Genomic DNA, 17643 nt, shown 5'->3' with positions numbered 1-17643 from the left:
ACGTTTCCGTCGCTGTCTCGGGTCCCTGTCTGTCGTGTCGCGTCTTCATTGTTAACTTTTCTTGTTACTCTTTATCTTCCACTGTCTGTCCTCGTCCTGCTACAGTTCTCTTTTACATATTGTTCCACATTCACACCAACACTTAAATGTTATTTACACTACACTACATTCACATAAATGCACATACACATAACAACCCCTCTTGTGTGTCTTGTTTGTCTTAATGAACCGTGTAAGTTTTTTGTGAATATAGTGAGAGACACGCCAGTCCTCGTCGACAGACCGACTCGGTCGGCTAGATTTCGATCGCCGATAGAGTCGGTCTGTCGGCATCCTGCTACGGGCCGCCAATCGGCTTAGCCCGTGCTCCCCCGCGCAGGGAGGGAGCATTTTTGCACCTTGTCTTAGGACAAGGGCCTGTTTCCCCTAGTGCAGTGGTTCCCAACCTTTTTCAGCTTGTTACCCAATTTAGCATGCCACATTAAGCATGTTACCCCTTTCACAAAATGTTGTCAACATTTATATATATATGGCTAAACTAAAACACTAGAGATAATTTCTTTTATTTATTGTATTAGTACATTTTGCATCTCTAATGACTTACCAAAGATGTCAAGAGCATCAGTGAGATGGTTGGAGTTGCATATTTGAAGCTAGTTGAGGAATTCTTGGCTTCGTGGTTGAAAGTGCCAGCCTGGCATCGTTTGCAACATTCAAGCGAGTCCTCTTTTTATGTTTTCATCCCCAGCACAGTTGAGAACCCCTTCTCGCAGAGATACGTTGTTGAGAATGATACCAACAACTTCAAGGCTCTCTTGGACAGAGTTGGCGAGTCAGCTAGTCGTGAAATCCGAAAGGAATCTGCATTTTGGTTTTGGAATTCCATTTTCAAGGCTTCATTGGCTCGCATTGTGATCCACTCCTCCTTTGCAGGGAAATCATCATCATGAATGGCCTCATCAGGTACAGAGAAGGGATGAATGATCCACTGAAGACTGGCTGTTTCTTGGTCACTCTCTGGAAAGTAGTGATGCATGCTTGTTTCAAGCCCCTTCAAATGGTCGCTCATCTCTTTGTTGATGGTCTGTAGAAGAGATCCAGTATCATGACTATTCTCCTCAATAAACTGGTCTAGGGTGGGGAACTGGGCGATCACTCCTTTCTCCAAGCGCCGAATCCAGAGTCTCAGTTTCGCCAGAAATGCAGCCACAGTGTGACGGGCATCAATGACAGTCGTGTTTCGGCCCTGGAGTTGCAGATTACCACTGTTCAGCTCCGCAAATATGTCAGCCAAGTAACAAAGTCGAGCAAGCCACTCCTTATCAGTGAACTTGGTAGCAAAAGGAGATCCTTTTTGTTCCAGAAATTCCTGAATAGCCTTTCGGAGCTCAACATTTTTCTGTCACCCCTCCATTACCCCCGAAAAATTGCTAAATTACCCCCAGGGGGTAATTTACCCCCAGGTTGGGAACCAATGCCCTAGTGATACTAGGGGATAAATCTTTGAGGAGGAGGAGGAGGAGGAAGAGTGAATATAGTCAGAGACAGGCCAGTCCTCGTCGACAGACCGACTCGGTCGGCTAGATTTCGATCGCCGATAGAGTCGGTCTGTCGGCATCCTGCTACGGGCCGCCAATCGGCTTAACCCGTGCTCCCCCGCGCAGGGAGGGAGCATTTTTGCACTCTTACCGGGCCGTCATAGGACAAGGGCCCGTTTCCCCTAGTAATACTAGGGAATAAATCTTTGAGGAGGAGGAGGAGGAGTGAATAAAGTAACCCTGACGGATATTGCCTTTTTGTATCCATGAACCGATTAGCGCTTAAAACACTCACTTACCACCAACAGCTCTGAGGTCAGAGACAGCAGCTCACGCCTTTTTAAGGGTATCAAGTACCTGAAATAGAATATTTTTACTGCGCAAAGCAGGTGATGTCACTTATTGTAAATTCGTAAGCTTTTATATTTATCTACTTGTGTATATTTCATGGTGGCAAAACTTAAATTACTAGTTTCATTTTTACCAGTGACACGACTTTGTGACTGTTTTTCACAATAGAATTTCACTCTAATAAGTGAATCAGACCCCACAAAAATATTACCAGTATGTGTGTGAACGAATACAAGGATAAGCACATACTTTGATTTAACTCTAGGATGTCTCGTGGATCATCAATAAATAAAAACAAAATATCCGGATAGGCCACTCTTTAGCCCGTTACCTTCAATGGCCCCAAAAAACAGTCCCTGCGCGAAGTTTGTACCCCACATTTTGGTGATGTTTAGGTGCGCCTATTAAGGACTGAACCCAGAAACTACAATCTAGGGGCAAATGTGGGATATTTACACAACTATATCATAGTGATATATATGTTGGTAGCACCATGAGATTCAGATGGTACAATGGTAGGGGCCAGGCACAAGGGGCTGAACCCAGAAACTACAATCTATAGGGCAGTTGTGGGAGATTCACTTAAAATACATGAAAGAACAGTATTGGTAAGGAACCCTGAGATTATCTAACAGATGGTAATGAAATAGAAACTTGCCTTAAGGCATGGTTCTTACAGCTGATTTTATAGGTGTACTTTATAAGTGTGCAGTTCCATATTTTTTAAGTAAATCTGAATGTGTTATATATGATTTGAAAATGTAATCTTTTCTCAAACTTGTTATCAACGAGAGAAAAGTTGATTTTTTTATTTTCATATTTATAGTGAATTTAAAAAAAACAAAAACTTTGGCAATATTTTTTTGGAAAATATGTAAAAAATACATAAAATTAAAATAAAGTATTTTAGCTTTGATAACAACCTGGAAAAAGAGTTGAAAAACATGCCAGTTTTTGAATTTTCAAAATCCTCCAATAAATAAGCGTTCTGAGCATTTTTATACTTCAAAAATATCATTTTCCGGGAATCGCCATTCAAAGAAATATAACACAATTTATGTCATAACTTGGGAAGTATAAGTCCTACATGCATCAAACTTTGGTCACTTCTATTATGCCCATAGGCCATGTTGTAACAAAATAATGGTAACTCAAGCTTAATATTAAAGGAATTTGTAAACACATTTGTTATAGGCCTTTGCTGGACTGGCAGTCATCGGCACATAATTCAACAAGTGGTGGACCTCTTCCCCACCCTCCAATTATGTTCCTCACCATGGAGAATGGAGATTTCCTTAATAGCTGTCTGCTGATTTGCTTCTAATACTCAGTTCCAGCTTATCCATGTATATACTCAGCCTACCTGTAAACTAACTACAAACTATTTATGTCATAGCTCGGGAAGTATAAGTCCTAAATGCATGAAACTTTGGTCGCTTCTATTATGCCTATAGGCCATGTTGAAACAAAAAAAAAATGGTAACTCTAGCTTAATATAAAAGGAATTTGTAAACACATTTGTTATAGGCCTTTGCCGGACTGGTAGTCATCGGCACATAATTCAACAAGTGGTGGACCTTTTCCCCACCCTCCAGTTATGTTCCTCACCATGGAGAATGGAGATTTCCTTAATAGGTGTCTGCTGATTTGCTTCTAATACTCAGTTCCAGCTTATCCATGCATACACTGAGCCTACCTGTAAACTAACAACAAACATAGGCCTATCTAGAACATCTTTTTCAATAATAACATTTTCCTTCTTCGATGTAGGAACTGAAGATGTCACAGACACATCAGTAAGTAAATTATATCGTACTGTATCGTACTGAGATACCTTAGTGTGGTGTGGCGTTCAGCTGTGGTTGTGTGTGGTGGTGGTGGAGGCACTTTCGTCATTTGAAGGCTCCTGTGTTGTTTTTCTTACTTTCCCTGGCCGTTCCTGCACGCTCCACCTTCTTCTTATGGGCTGTGGCTCTTCTCTTCATTGTAACTTGAAGAAAAACACGAGAAAAAATAGTTTATTGTCGATGGAAAACGCTCGTCGGCCTATCGTCTTCTTCTGTGCCTTCGCCTGTGCCAGAGTGCGATATTGCGTGTTGTGCGCATGTGCGGAAAGAGGGGCAGTAGCTGTGCCAGAGTGCGACGCTGGGAAGTTCCAGGGGACCAAAATCATCATCATGGAGAAGGTATGCTAGGTTATTTATATTCAAATAAGACTGCTAAAAGTGCCTTATTGTTTTGTGCACACGAAGGAATGTTATATGTGCAGTAAACTTAGCATGTATAAGGTATTAAAGACATTTTTGGTTCTCAACAACACAGCCAAGGTGAACAAACTCCCACTGAACTGTGTTTATATAGCTTTTTTTCATTAATACGCTTGATATATGCTTTGTAAAGTGCTTCTGTGTGCTAAATAGTATCTTAGAACATGAGAAAGTGGAGCAAGAAGCAGAAATAACACTGGTCTAGTGCTGTGGACATCTGAAATATTGTGTGAACTCCCTGTGCCAGAGTGTTTATATAGCTTTTTTTCATTAATAGGCTGATATATGCTTTGTAAAGTGCTTCTGTGTGCTAAATAGTGCCTCATTATATGAGAAAGTGGAGCAAGAAGCAAAAATAACACTGGTCTTCATGACATGTTTTTATTATGTCTGATTCCTGTAACTTTCCATACATCTTTCTTCTGAATGTTCTGTTAACTTCCTCTTCTACACCATTATAAGCCACTTGAGAAAAAAATGTGTGTGTGTGTGTGTGTGTGTGTGTGTGTGTGTGTGTATATATATATATATATATATATATATATATATATATATATATATATATATATATAATATATATATATATATATATATATATATATATATATATATATATATATATATATATATATATATATATATATATATATATCAGGAATGTGAGAACATCTCCTCTAGTCGTTGGCAGAAATTGGAGGAATCCAGCATGGCCTTCTTTTGTACCTCATGTCAGCAGTCTTCAAGGTACTATTTCCCATTAGAACACATCTTCTACCTATTTCAGGATTTCATTAAGAGCACAACTCTTCAAGTGAATGGGTAACTTGCAAAAAGTAGAAAGATGTCAAAAATAAGATTCTCAAAAACTATTTAACCAATTTTCATGAAACTTATAACGTGTCATGTTATAATTCTAGTTAAATTCCACATATCAAATCTGAGGTAGCACTGAGCATGTGCAATAACCAAATATATACCAACTTTTAAGTACTGAACTGATGAAGCTCCAATTTTGTAGGGGAAAAGATTAATACAATTTATAATGGAAAAGCTTGTCAAATTTGCAACACTACTGTGCATGTGCTAAATACAGCATAAAATTTTTCATATTTTCACCAACTTGGTCTTACGGACACATACCAGTGAATGTAGAATGAAATGTGTGTGTGTGTGTGTGTGTGTGTGTGTGTGTGTGTGTGTGTGTGTGTGTGTGTGTGTGTGTGTGTGTGTGTTTGCAAAACATCTTCCTTATTAAAACTTGAGAGCCGACTGTTATTACTTGTCAGCTCTCGAGTTTTAATAAGGAAGATGTTTTTCAAAAACACACACACACACAAATTGTGTGTGTGTGTGTGTGTGTGTGTGTGTGTGTGTGTGTGTGTGTGTGTGTGTGTGTGTGTGTGTGTGTGTGTGTGTAGACGCAAAAGCAGACAGGCATGGGAGGGATTAACGGCTAGACAAGGAAGAGGAGGGAGAGTGGGGACAAGACAGAAAGAAATGAGTGCATGGTGATAGCAAGGGATGGTGATGATTCAAGAGAGAGAGAGAGAGAGAGAGAGAGAGAGAGAGAGAGAGAGAGAGAGAGTTCGGAATACGTGTATGATTGCTGTCACATTGTCATGTTTCGCTATTTACAATAAAAGTATAATGTGAGAAACTTTGAGAAGGCAAGGAAGGAGTGTCTGGATAGAGAAAGTTGGAAACTCTTCTGCCGTGGCCATCCCCTGGGGGAGCTCCTAGGAGGGGGCGTCAATGAAATGATGATGATGATGAATATAATGTGAACCATGCAAAAATAATAGAATACGTATATACATAAATAAAGAAATTAGTGAGGGTAAAATTAATATTGCACTGCATCCAAATTAAAGCCCAGAATTTTCAAGAACTTAAAATTAGTAATGAACTGAAATAACTTGATAATAACTAGTATATATTACAAGATGTACCTTTTAAAATTTCCGTTATTCACAACAAACCTATGATTTGAATCATGAAAATGAAAAATTTTCTGTTATTTACAATAAACCTGTAATTTGAACCATGAAAAACAAAAATCTTCTGTTATTGACAATAAACCTGTAATTTGAACCATGAAAAAATAAAAATTTCCGTTATTTACAATAAACCTATTATTTGAATTGTGTCCTTTGAAAAAATAATAAAAAAAAAAAGTGAGAACATAAGATTAATATTGCATTCAAATTGAAGCCCAGAATATTCAAGAACTTAAAATTAGTAATGAACTGAAATAACTTGGCAATACCTAGTATATGTTACAAGATGTAGGTACTATCGGCTCCAGTCGGCACGGGCCCACCAAACTCCCAGACAAGGAGGAATCGGCACCACCGCACTCTCTCCCCTCGTCCCAAGAGACTAACGACTGACCACTGTCATCCCTAATTAGCCCCTCTCCTCTCTCTCTCTCTCTCTCTCTCTCTCTCTCTCTCTCTCTCTCTCTTTCTCGAATCATCACCATCCCTTGCTATCACCACTCACTTCTTTCTGTCTTGTCCCCACTCTCCCTCCTCTTCCTTGTCTAGCCGTTAATCCCTCCCATGCCTGTCTGATTTTGCGTCTACACACACACACACACACACACACACACACACACAATTTGTGTGTGTGTGTGTGTGTGTGTGTGTGTTTTTGCAAAACATCTTCCTTATTAAAACTCGAGAGCTGACAAGTAATAACAGTCGGCTCTCAAGTTTTAATAAGGAAGATGTTTTGCACACACACACACACACACACACACACACACACACACACACACATAAAGCCCGATTTACATTACCCGTCTTCCGACCGACAGGCAGACCGCCGGCTAGACGCCGTCAGACTGTTGTATATTTACACGACACGTTCTCGGACCGTCCATCTCCGTCTCGTAGTGCTCACGCAGCTGCTGTCACGTGAGCATCATGGCCCCTCGCCCTCTCAGCATCAAGACTTTGGCAGCGATTGCTTTGCTTTTAGAAGAAGAGGATGAAGAACGCAGTGGAAAGAGGAAGAGAATGTGGGTGCACCAGTCTCTGCAGAAAAGGAAGTCCGAGGGAGAATTCTGGACCCTGTTTAAAGAGCTGTCAGATGATGAAGTGAAGTTCTACCAGTACTTCAGGATGTCCAAGGCTAAGTTCAGTTACTTACTGCAGAAAATAGAGATGGACCTGACAATATCATAGAGCTCTTCATGGCCACGGACGAGTTCTATCAGTCTTTCGTCCATGGTGCCGGAAAATGAATTAAAAATGTTATGGGCGCGGACGAGGCAACACGTACAAGCCGCGAGATGAACGGGTACCGTACGGGTCTTCGTTCACACTACCCGTCACCCATCCGTCGAGCCGGAGTCAGGCCGCCGTCACGCCGGCCAGGAATTCTCGAGAGGAAATCCGGGACGTGTCGGTTGGGTGTCGGACGACTGCTGCCGTCAGCTTGACGGGTAGTGTAAACACTTCCATTTAAATACATGAAAGAAATCTTGACGGCGTCTAGCCGGCGGTCTGCCTGTCGGTCGGAAGACGGGTAATGTAAATCGGCCTTAAAGTGTGTGTGTGTGTGTGTGTGTGTGTGTGTGTGTGTGTGTGTAGACGCAAAAGCAGACAGGCATGGGAGGGATTAATGGCTAGACAAGGAAGAGGCGATAAGAAGGAAGGAGGGAGAGTGGGGACAAGACAGAAAGAAATGAGTGGTGATAGCAAGGGATGGTGATGATTCGAGAGAGAGAGAGAGAGAGAGAGAGAGAGAGAGAGAGAGAGGAGAGGGGCTAATTAGGGATGACAGTGGTCAGTCGTTAGTCTCTTGGGACGAGGGGAGAGAGTGCAGTGGTGCCGATTCCTCCTTGGCTGGGAGTTTGGTGGGCCCGTGCCGACTGGAGCCGATAGTACATCTTGTAACATATACTAGGTATTGCCAAGTTATTTCAGTTCATTACTAATTTTAAGTTCTTGAAAATTCTGGGCTTCAATTTGGATGCAATAATAATCTTATGTTCTCACTTTTTTATATATATTTTTTTTTCAGAGGACACAATTCAAATAATAGGTTTATTGTAAATAACGGATTTTTTTTAATTTTTCATGGTTTAAATTACAGGTTTATTGTCAATAACAGAAGATTTTTGTTTTTCATGGTTCAAATTACAGGTTTATTGTAAATAACAGAAAATTTTTCATTTTCATGATTCAAATCATAGGTTTGTTGTGAATAACGGAAATTTTAAAAGGTACATCTTGTAATATATACTAGTTATTATCAAGTTATTTCAGTTCATTACTAATTTTAAGTTCTTGAAAATTCTGGACTTTAATTTGGATGCAATGCAATATTAATTTTACCCTCACTAATTTCTTTATTTATGTATATACGTATTCTATTATTTTTGCATGGTTCACATTATATTCATCATCATCATCATTTCATTGACGCCCCCTCCTAGGAGCTCCCCCTAGGGGATGGCCACGGCAGAAGAGTTTCCAACTTTCTCTATCCAGACACTCCCTCCTTGCCTGCTCAAAGTTTCTCACATTATACTTTTATTGTAAATAGCGAAACATGACAATGTGACAGCAATCATACACGTATTCCGAACTCACTCTCTCTCTCTCTCTCTCTCTCTCTCTCTCTCTCTCTCTCTCTCTCTCTCTCCGCCCACACCATCTTATATTTATCTCTCCAAATGTTGCTCACCACCACCTTTTTTTTTTTTTTTTTACCTTAGGAAATTCTCATTAATTATGTCTGTTTTCTAATGTATGTATTTTATATTATTTGTTACAGGAATCCATATTTTATATTCTTTAATAATAAAATGAAAAAGGACATAGTTTTGTTTGTTTATTTTCCCTTTTATTACCTAACTTAAAAGAAGGGAAAGGGAAATGTTTTTATGTCTTAAGATTTCTTCTCATATGCCTAAACCAGCCAAGTCTTCCTTGTCTGAGTTACACCTCTCTGCTACCTCCTTACTTGCCTGAATGTTTTAATGATTCTATTTTGGCAAATATGTTCCTTGACTTTTTCAATCAGAAAATTAAGTCTAAAGTGGAGATTTTTGGCAGTGAGCTGATACGAACACCTATGAGCATGCCAATGCCTCAAAATAAGCTACTTTCCTTTAAGCATATTAATGAAAAAAAAAAAGCTATATAAACACTCTGGCACAGGAAGTTCACACAATATTTCAGGCGTCCACAGCACAGGACCAGTGTTATTTCTGCTTCTTGCTCCACTTTCTCATATACTGAGGCACTATTTAGCACACAGAAGCACTTTACAAAGCATATATCAGCGTATTAATGAAAAAAAGCTTTATGAACACTCTGGCACAGGGAGTTCACACAATATTTCAGGTGTCCACAGCACAAGACCAGTGTAATTTCTGCTTCTAGGTCCACTTTCTCATATACTAAGGCACTATTTAGTACACAGAAACACTTTTCAAACCACATATCAGCGTATTAATGAAAAAAAGCTATATAAACACTCTGGCACAGGGAGTTCACACAATATTTCAGGTGTCCACAGCACAAGACCAGTGTTATTTCTGCTTCTTGCTGCACTTTCTGGTAAAATTCTGATGTTTACCCATACTCCCCCTCCCTCCCATACAAGCCTGGGGACCTGGTGGGAATGCGGGGTTTCGGGTGGGGGACACGAAATCCGTCGCATTCGCGTATTTTTTTAGTGTGTGTGTGGGGGAAGGGGGGATAAAAACTCCCTAGATCTAGGGAAATTTCCTAAAATCAGGGAATTTTTCCTCCCACCACCACGAAAATAAGCGTTTGCGACGAATTTAGTGTTTCCCATACGAAAACCACGCACTCAGTGGATCCCCAAGCTTGTTTTGGGAGAGAAGCGTAGTGAACCCACCAAACGATGCTCACCTCACCATCTGGCGTGGCACCGGCGGCCATCTGTGCTCACATAAACCGCCTCCACCACACTCATGCCCTCTTACTAGTAGGTTGTCACCTCATCGCAAGGTTTCTGTCCTCCAAGTAGAGTCCGTGGCACGAAACACAGTGTATCTTCATTGTTTATCACTGACACAAGTAAAACCACCGGCTAGCCGGGATCCATCCAACACCGCGCCTTTAACAATACTGCGGCTAGTGCAGGAAGTGCAGGCTCTCGAACCTCTTGCCCGAGCTGTTCGAACACGTGAATCCTTACTGACCGGATTTTGAATCTGCTTCACGGGCTCGTATTCCCAGTATACAAGGTGATTGTGGATATTGACTCCGCGCCTCCAGAATACGATAATACGCCTCCATATATCATAGTAAAAAAAAAAAAGTACCTAAAAGAAGCCGAATTAATCCCCTTCCCCAACGATCTTGGGGGACCTGCGTGAACTCGGGGTATTTGGGTGGGGGAGCATATTTAAACTACTCCAACCGAACTTTACGACCTGCTAACGAGGGGGCTTCGTCCCCCTCGACCCCTCTGCTAACCAAGGTGGGGCTGGGCCCCCCCTGGCCCCCCCCCCTCTTAAAGGTGCGTGTTCTAAAAAAAAAATAACCACGCGTGGTGGACCTGGTCTCACATGCGTGGGCTAATGGCTAACTAAGCGTACCATCGCTTACCAAGTGTACCATCGGTAATAGTATTAGGTAAAGGTGCGTGTTCTAAAAAAAAAAATAACCACGCGTGGTGGACCTGGTCTCACATGCGTGGGCTAATGGCTAACTAAGCGTACCATCGCTAACCAAGCGTGCCATCGGTAATAGTATTAGGTAAAGGTGCGTGTTCTAAAAAAAAAATAACCACGCGTTCACACAATATTTCAGGTGTCCACAGCACAAGACCAGTGTTATTTCTGCTTCTTGCTCCACTTTCTCATATATTGAGGCCTTATTTAGCACACAGAAGCACTTTTCAAACCATATATCAGACAAACCACGATAAAATTGCTCAAGTTCACACTATATATCAGCGTCGCACTATGGAGCTGAGACATAGTGCGAGCATCGTCTGCTTCCAGTGTGCGCATGCGCACAATACGCAATATCGCACTCTGGCGCAGTCGCACTTTGTCTCAGGACACCGGGTGTGGTATGAGGGAAGCCTGGGAGGTGATTTTTTCCGTGCCAGAGCGCAGTGTCTGAATGTGAATGCAAGGAACTATAGATGGTCTGAGTCCCGCAGCAAAGTGTGCCAGTTGTGTGACAGGGGTGTGGACGAGACTGTGCAGCATGTAGTGCTGGAATGTAAGAAGTATGACAGAGAAAGAATGAAGATGATGCAGGTGTTTCTGAGTGAGATCAGACGTGGAGTGAATCGAATGGGAGGACTGGAAGGGAGTGGATGGTGCTGCTGCTGGGGCTGAGCGGAGAGACGAATGAACGAGTAATTGAGGCAGTGAAAGAGTTCTTGGAGAGCATGCGGCGTGCAAGATGTAGGGGCTGAGGTGGAGAGATTTGCATGTTTAGTATATACTGGGCTTGAAGCTATGACAGCGGATAAAGCAAGAGCCATTCTGTTCACAAAAGGTGTCACGCAGGAACGTCTCCCGCCTACAAGTGATGCCTTAAAGCAGTGATTCTTAACCTTTTCAGTGGCCGTACCTAGAGTCCCTTGATAGAGAGTCCCGACAACCTAAGATTTGGACGCCATTATTGGCCCTGTTTTCGACGCGCTTTTCAAACGCTAGCACACGCTCTCTTTTTGTATTTCTGTTTCACAGCCATACGGGTCGTCCAATGAAACTGAGTACACTTGTGTCAGATCTGCACACCTTCCCCTAACAGCCAGCAGCCAGCGAGCTCTGGAAAAATAGATGAGAGACGGTATGTGTCTACATCAACAGGTATCGCCATCCCACCATTACGCCCTTATACTTTACCATAATTTGGTCACCAGCCGTTGGAACGTGTCGTAAGGTGACAGGAGATTATTATTAGCCTTACGATCAGCCACTGTCTCAGCATAGGCACTCAGTAACCCACGTAGCCTATGATTACTATAGGCGTGTCACGGCGGGCTGCTGACGACCTTGAGAGGCAGCCGCGGCAGCGCTCAGAGGGCACTAAGAGACTTCAAACAAGTCTGTTGCTTCTCTTTGAGTGTTGCTGCTGTGATGGATGGATTTAACAATACTTATCGCTGTAAAACATTATCGGCAGCAGTTTGGGAAGTCTTTCTATTACCTACATATCCCTTCATCGCCTGACCCTTGCCTGCAGGGAGGGAAGCTGCCTCCTGGGCGTCATGAGCCTTGATATACCTGTCATGGGCCACGTGGGTGACACACTACCCAAGCTCCATCAATGCAAAGGCACTTTACTTCCTTTCCGTTACCTGCTTTCAGAAAACTTTAGCATATGAAGAGAAAATTAGTGTAAACCAATTATCTGGGGGTGAGACCGTGAGGGGTCACTGATTCCATTACTGCTGCTATCTTTCAACACACACACACACACACACACACACACACACACACTAGACACTAGGATGTAGCCTAGTTGCTGCAATAAATTTTGTGCGATTCCAAGGTATTGTGAAGATAAGTTATCAATGAGTTCAATAACATTTAATTTAATTGAATTGAATTGAAACACTTATTGTTGATTGAGAAATAATATAGTAAAATACTAAGGCCATGTAAACGTGTTTCATTTTGCTTGAGGGTCAAAATAGGTTTAGAGAATATTGTAGGAAAATGTCAACATATTATAATGACATTGGTACCAATGAAAATGAAGACTGTACAACCTTATAAATTAGGCTATTAAATAAAGATGGACTTATAACCCAGTCTAGGGGAGTTTCTAGCTGAAGATCCTTCACATGAGTAAATAGTAACCTAACCTATCACCGCTGAAATAGTAATATTTCCCCGCATTTTAAAATCTCAGAAACGAGTAATAATAATGGAAACGGCTACCAGAGTGATGATTAGCAAATACAATATAAGAAAAATAGTGTGTTAAATTTTTAAAGTGAGTTGGGTGTGATTCTAGAGTTTTACCAAGACAGGTAGCTATGGCTCACCAAAAGCTAGCTTCTGTTCATCTAAACTCTTGTAACACGTCCAGTCTATTAGACTGTGGCCTTGATGAGACTGTGAAATATCCATTGTGAGTTTATAACAACAGCTAGAGCCCTGTGGGGGAGATCAGACCGAATAATTTTGGCTGTAAGGGCCACAGCTTCCCTTATCAGCTTCGGTGTCTGCTGGACCCGATGCGAACGATAGTTTCGTCCTTGTAGCTGTGTCTCTCTCACAATGGTTTCCATAGACAGTACAAAGGGAGGGAGGTTATGACAGCAAGACACACACAGTGGCAGTGTGTGTGTCTTGTTGTCATAACCGATGGTTTCCTCCCAAGACGACTGACTATTAGCACACCTCGACTTCTCAGCGGCTTTGCAGTTAATTAATACACTTTGTATCCTCTCTGTGGCATGTTGCTACAACCGAAGGCTAGTCAGCAAGGCACTGTTACATTGAAAAGCAGCCGAATCCGCTTCCAAAATAGGTAAAATTATGTTTTTAATACCTCAGTTCAAAGTCGGCGCGGTGCTCGAAGGGCCAAAAATGGCGCCCAGCAGCCTTATACACACGGCCGCCTATGTCGGGACTCTCTCAGGGTGCCTGCTGGTGCGTATGGGTTCGAGACCTATCAGTTACCATGGGGGTGGAAAGGTGGGCACTTTCCGACACCCTCAGCCCCGTTGTTGGGCCTCCTCCTTGTAAGAATTGGGTATCTCTCTCCCAGCCGTCTGGGGGGTTGCGCGGCATGCTCCGCCTTCCTCCATTGGGGTATATCCCCAACGAAATACCAAAAAAAAAAAAAAAAGGATTAGTGATACAAACCTTGCTGAGAAATTATTAGATGTAGGCTATTCAATTGCTGAACAAAGGTACTTTTTTATTTCAAATGAAAAGTGTCAATTAGTAGGATACAAAGCATGCACATTATAACAGTACTTATGAGTAATACTATATAGTGCACACCAAGACCACACACACACACACACACACACACACACGTGTGTGTGTGTGTGTGTGTGTGTGTGTGTAATAATAATAATAATAATAATAATAATAATAATAATAATAATAATATGCTTTTTTCAAATACGGCAGCCGCCAGGCTGAAAAGTTACATTATAGAAATACATTTTAAGTAAGTTTCACTAACGATAACAAGTACAAAAGGAAGGGGGGATGGAAAACGGGGGTCAGACTTGTCTCTGGGAAGGTAGAGGTGGGGTGAAGTGCAGTGTGGTGGTGCCGGGGAGGCCGAAGGGGCGGTGGGTGGTTGGTGCTGCCCGGTTGGTTGTTGTATCTGTTTCTGGGAACAAGTGCACAGTGTTGATGAAGGTGCCGTGCATCTTGCTCCAAACCTGAGTGATGAGGCTGCCTCACTGCCTGCCACCTGAATTGACCTTCCCCTGCTGCTGGGTGACCGAATTTGCGTCCTTCGGAGCTTGAGCATGTCGGCGATGACGAGGTGTTGGCGGCACACCTCTCACTACCCTTCCAGCACCACTAACACACTGCACTCACTGTATGTCTGTTTGATGTCACAACATTTCACGTGTTCTTAGTTATAATGAGTTCCTTAAAAAATTGGGGAGGGGCGGGGGAATAGGAACGAAGGAGAAGGAAAAGGGAAAAGGGTCAACAGGCTAACCCTGTGGCTGCTATAGGGAGCGCCATGTGACACATCTTGACCCCGTGAGGGACAGGACAGGGCAAGTGTGTGTGTGTGTCCCCTTGCGCAATCACCAGAAATATGCTTGCGTGACAGTGCTGTCTTATTATAAACGGCAACTCGTGTTTATAATAAGACAGTGCTGTCGTGCAAGCATATTTCTGGTGATGGCGCAAGGGGACACACACGCGTTAAGGGTTTATATGGGCATAAGATTTTCTATTATGGCGCATGTATGGTTGAAGGTGATGGCAAACTGTATTATAAATTCACTCTAATTTTTTTCTTTCTTGTTGGAGTCTGTAGCGTTAGCCTAGACCGCTACGTGAAAGCCAAGCATAATTGCTTGTGTGCTTTCGGCCGCCGAACGAAGCTGTGAGCTTCGCCGTTGTAAGTCCGCTAGGGCAAGCCTTTGTAGGTCAAAAGATACAACTAATAACCGGTGGTAACTCCATTGACGAAGTTTTTTTTTTTATCCCCTAGTATCACTTGAGGAAACGGGCCCTTGTCCTAAGACGACCCATTAAAAGTGCAAAAATGCTCCCTCCCTGCGCGGGGGAGCACGGACTAAGCCGATTGGCGGCCCGTAGCAGGATGCCGACACACCGACTCAATCGGCGATCGAAATTTAGCCGACCGAGTCGGTCTGTCAACGAGGACTGGCCTGTCTCTGGACGAATTTTTTTTTTTTTTTTTAGAGAGAGAAAGTTGTTTATTTGTAGGTATATAAATGTTTTTACAGATTGTGAATATTGTTTACAAAAGTTCATATGCAAAAATCTTTACAATGTTGATGGTTTGGTGAAGCTATGCATGTAAGTGGCTTTGCTATAATATTATTGATGATAACGTAAAGGTGTTATGATGTAGTGACCACAATGTGATAAATGTGAAGAACGATATATTAGTGCGTTGCGAGAGTGAAAGAAGAGAAGAGGACTAGGTGAGTTACAGGGCAGACTGAAGAAATGAAGGTGGATGAAACGAGAAAGAAAATGGTGTGTGTTATGGGTCACTACAAGTCTTCGATCCTACGAGAGTAAGATAATTTTTTTAAAGAAAAAAAATATAATACAGAACTTGCCATCAGGTTCGACCAAACATATATATATATATATATATATATATATCTATATATATATATATATATATATATATATATATATATATATATAAAAACACACACACACACACACACACACACACACACACACACACACACACACACACACATGTGTGTGGGTGTGTGGGTGTGTTTGGTCGAACCTGATGGCAAGTTCTGTATTATATTATTAGGGTCGTAGACTCCAACGAGAGAAAAAAAAATCCCTTTATCCTTGATTCCAGCCTCAATCTTGATCTGAGCATTGCACCTGTTTACCTGTTTTACCTGCCTGGGCGTGAGATTATTACCTGTGTTAATCTGCTTGTCATTATGTGATAAATGTTAAAGGCCAATCTGGTAAGGAGGCAAGAGGCATGAGAGATGTTTCATGGAAAAACGGATTATTATGATAATGATTACATTTTAGATTTATCTTACATTATAGATACAATTGCTGTAATCTTGTGATATGCACATGTTATAATGTATAACCTCACCTAGTCAGAATTATGAATGCCAGTTGGCAATTCAACATGCAGCACCAGTCAGTGCAACCATTAACTCTTAAGTATATTATTATTTGAAATACTGTATGGTAACTCTGTATACATAAACATAATCTATCTTCATAGTCTTTCAAATTTAGTATTATAGCTTAGAAACAGCAAATTTTATTGCTGACAAATAAATGCATGTCTTATGCAGCTAGGACTCAGCTTATTATTATATTACTAGAATTATTTGTTGTATCAATTACTGCAGCTATAGCTGTTATTAGCATCTAAGCTGTAAGCGCGGTGACCAGCGCTTGTTGATTGAGTGCCAAGGATGACTGAAACCGCTGCGTCGAACTCACGTCGCGTTTATTGCACAATGGTCAAACCTGCAAGCCGATATCATGAAACATTACAATGTGAGGTACACTAAACCTTATCTCTACATTTTCCGGGATAGGGCAAATCCCTACAGTCCGACATATGAACATGAATGTAAACCTTATCCTTATATTCCGTGGCAGGACAGCCCTTACCACTCGTCGTTAACATGAATGTACTTGTACACTTGTGGGAGGCAGAAGAACCTTAGACGCTAAGGAAACGTATTACAATATTGTGGAACCAGGAGATACTTAGACGCTAGACGATAATAGAGAAAGAGATACGTACGCATTGCGGGGTTAGTCAGATTACTCCTTCCAGTTCCACCAAGTCCCTTTCCGGCGCCAGCGACGTCGGCCTTCGTCCTTAACGGTGTGAATAACGCCGTGTTAACGGTATGAACGCCAGCCTGCTACTACCTCGTCCTCCTTTCAGCCCGCTATCGGGATGACGGTTCCCTGTTGACACTCAAGCCTCGAGTAATGGCCGACGCCTCCACCACATTAACCCCGTAACCCCACGTTACCCTACATTAACCCTAGGAGGCATTACCCTTTGACCCTAGTAGGCCCAATATATGGGCGAAGACGGTCCTGATAAGCGCGTCGACACGTAAACATACACCACTGACCTTTAACCCTTCCGCGGCGTCGCGTCCACCGGCGGCACCGCGGCTACACTCCCCCCTTGATTGCGCCCGGCGCAAACAACCAAAAGGGCAACCAGCAGCCACCAGGCGTCAGCGTGCAGCGGCCGAAGGCGAGGGCGGAGAGGAAGCGACAGCACCCTCGAGCAGACAGAGTTTGACGACGGGGCGAACGAGAGTTCCCGAGC

The 17643-nt window shown here is 42.3% G+C and overlaps 1 protein-coding gene across 8 annotated transcripts in view; it reads right to left on the bottom strand.

Annotated features, from left to right (window-relative positions):
• LOC127004856 (WD repeat-containing protein 35-like) overlaps positions 1-10437 on the bottom strand; it is a 93137-nt gene extending 82700 nt beyond the window's left edge. For 7 of the 8 annotated variants that reach the window (XM_050873036.1, XM_050873070.1, XM_050873051.1 and 4 more), the window contains exons 1-2: positions 10048-10437; positions 3724-3868 (exon numbers count right to left, since the gene is read on the bottom strand). The gene's annotated coding sequence lies outside the window, so the exon portion shown is untranslated. The remainder of the gene's footprint in view (positions 1-3723; positions 3869-10047) is intronic. The other variant, XM_050873042.1, reaches the window with a different exon arrangement.
• Positions 10438-17643: the final 7206 nt, after the last annotated feature.

Source organism: Eriocheir sinensis, chromosome 3, assembly GCF_024679095.1.
Source record: "Eriocheir sinensis breed Jianghai 21 chromosome 3, ASM2467909v1, whole genome shotgun sequence".
Classification (NCBI taxonomy): Eukaryota; Metazoa; Arthropoda; class Malacostraca; order Decapoda; family Varunidae; genus Eriocheir; species Eriocheir sinensis.
Note: the sequence above shows the minus strand (reverse complement) of the source record. Positions and strands in the feature narration are given on the sequence as shown.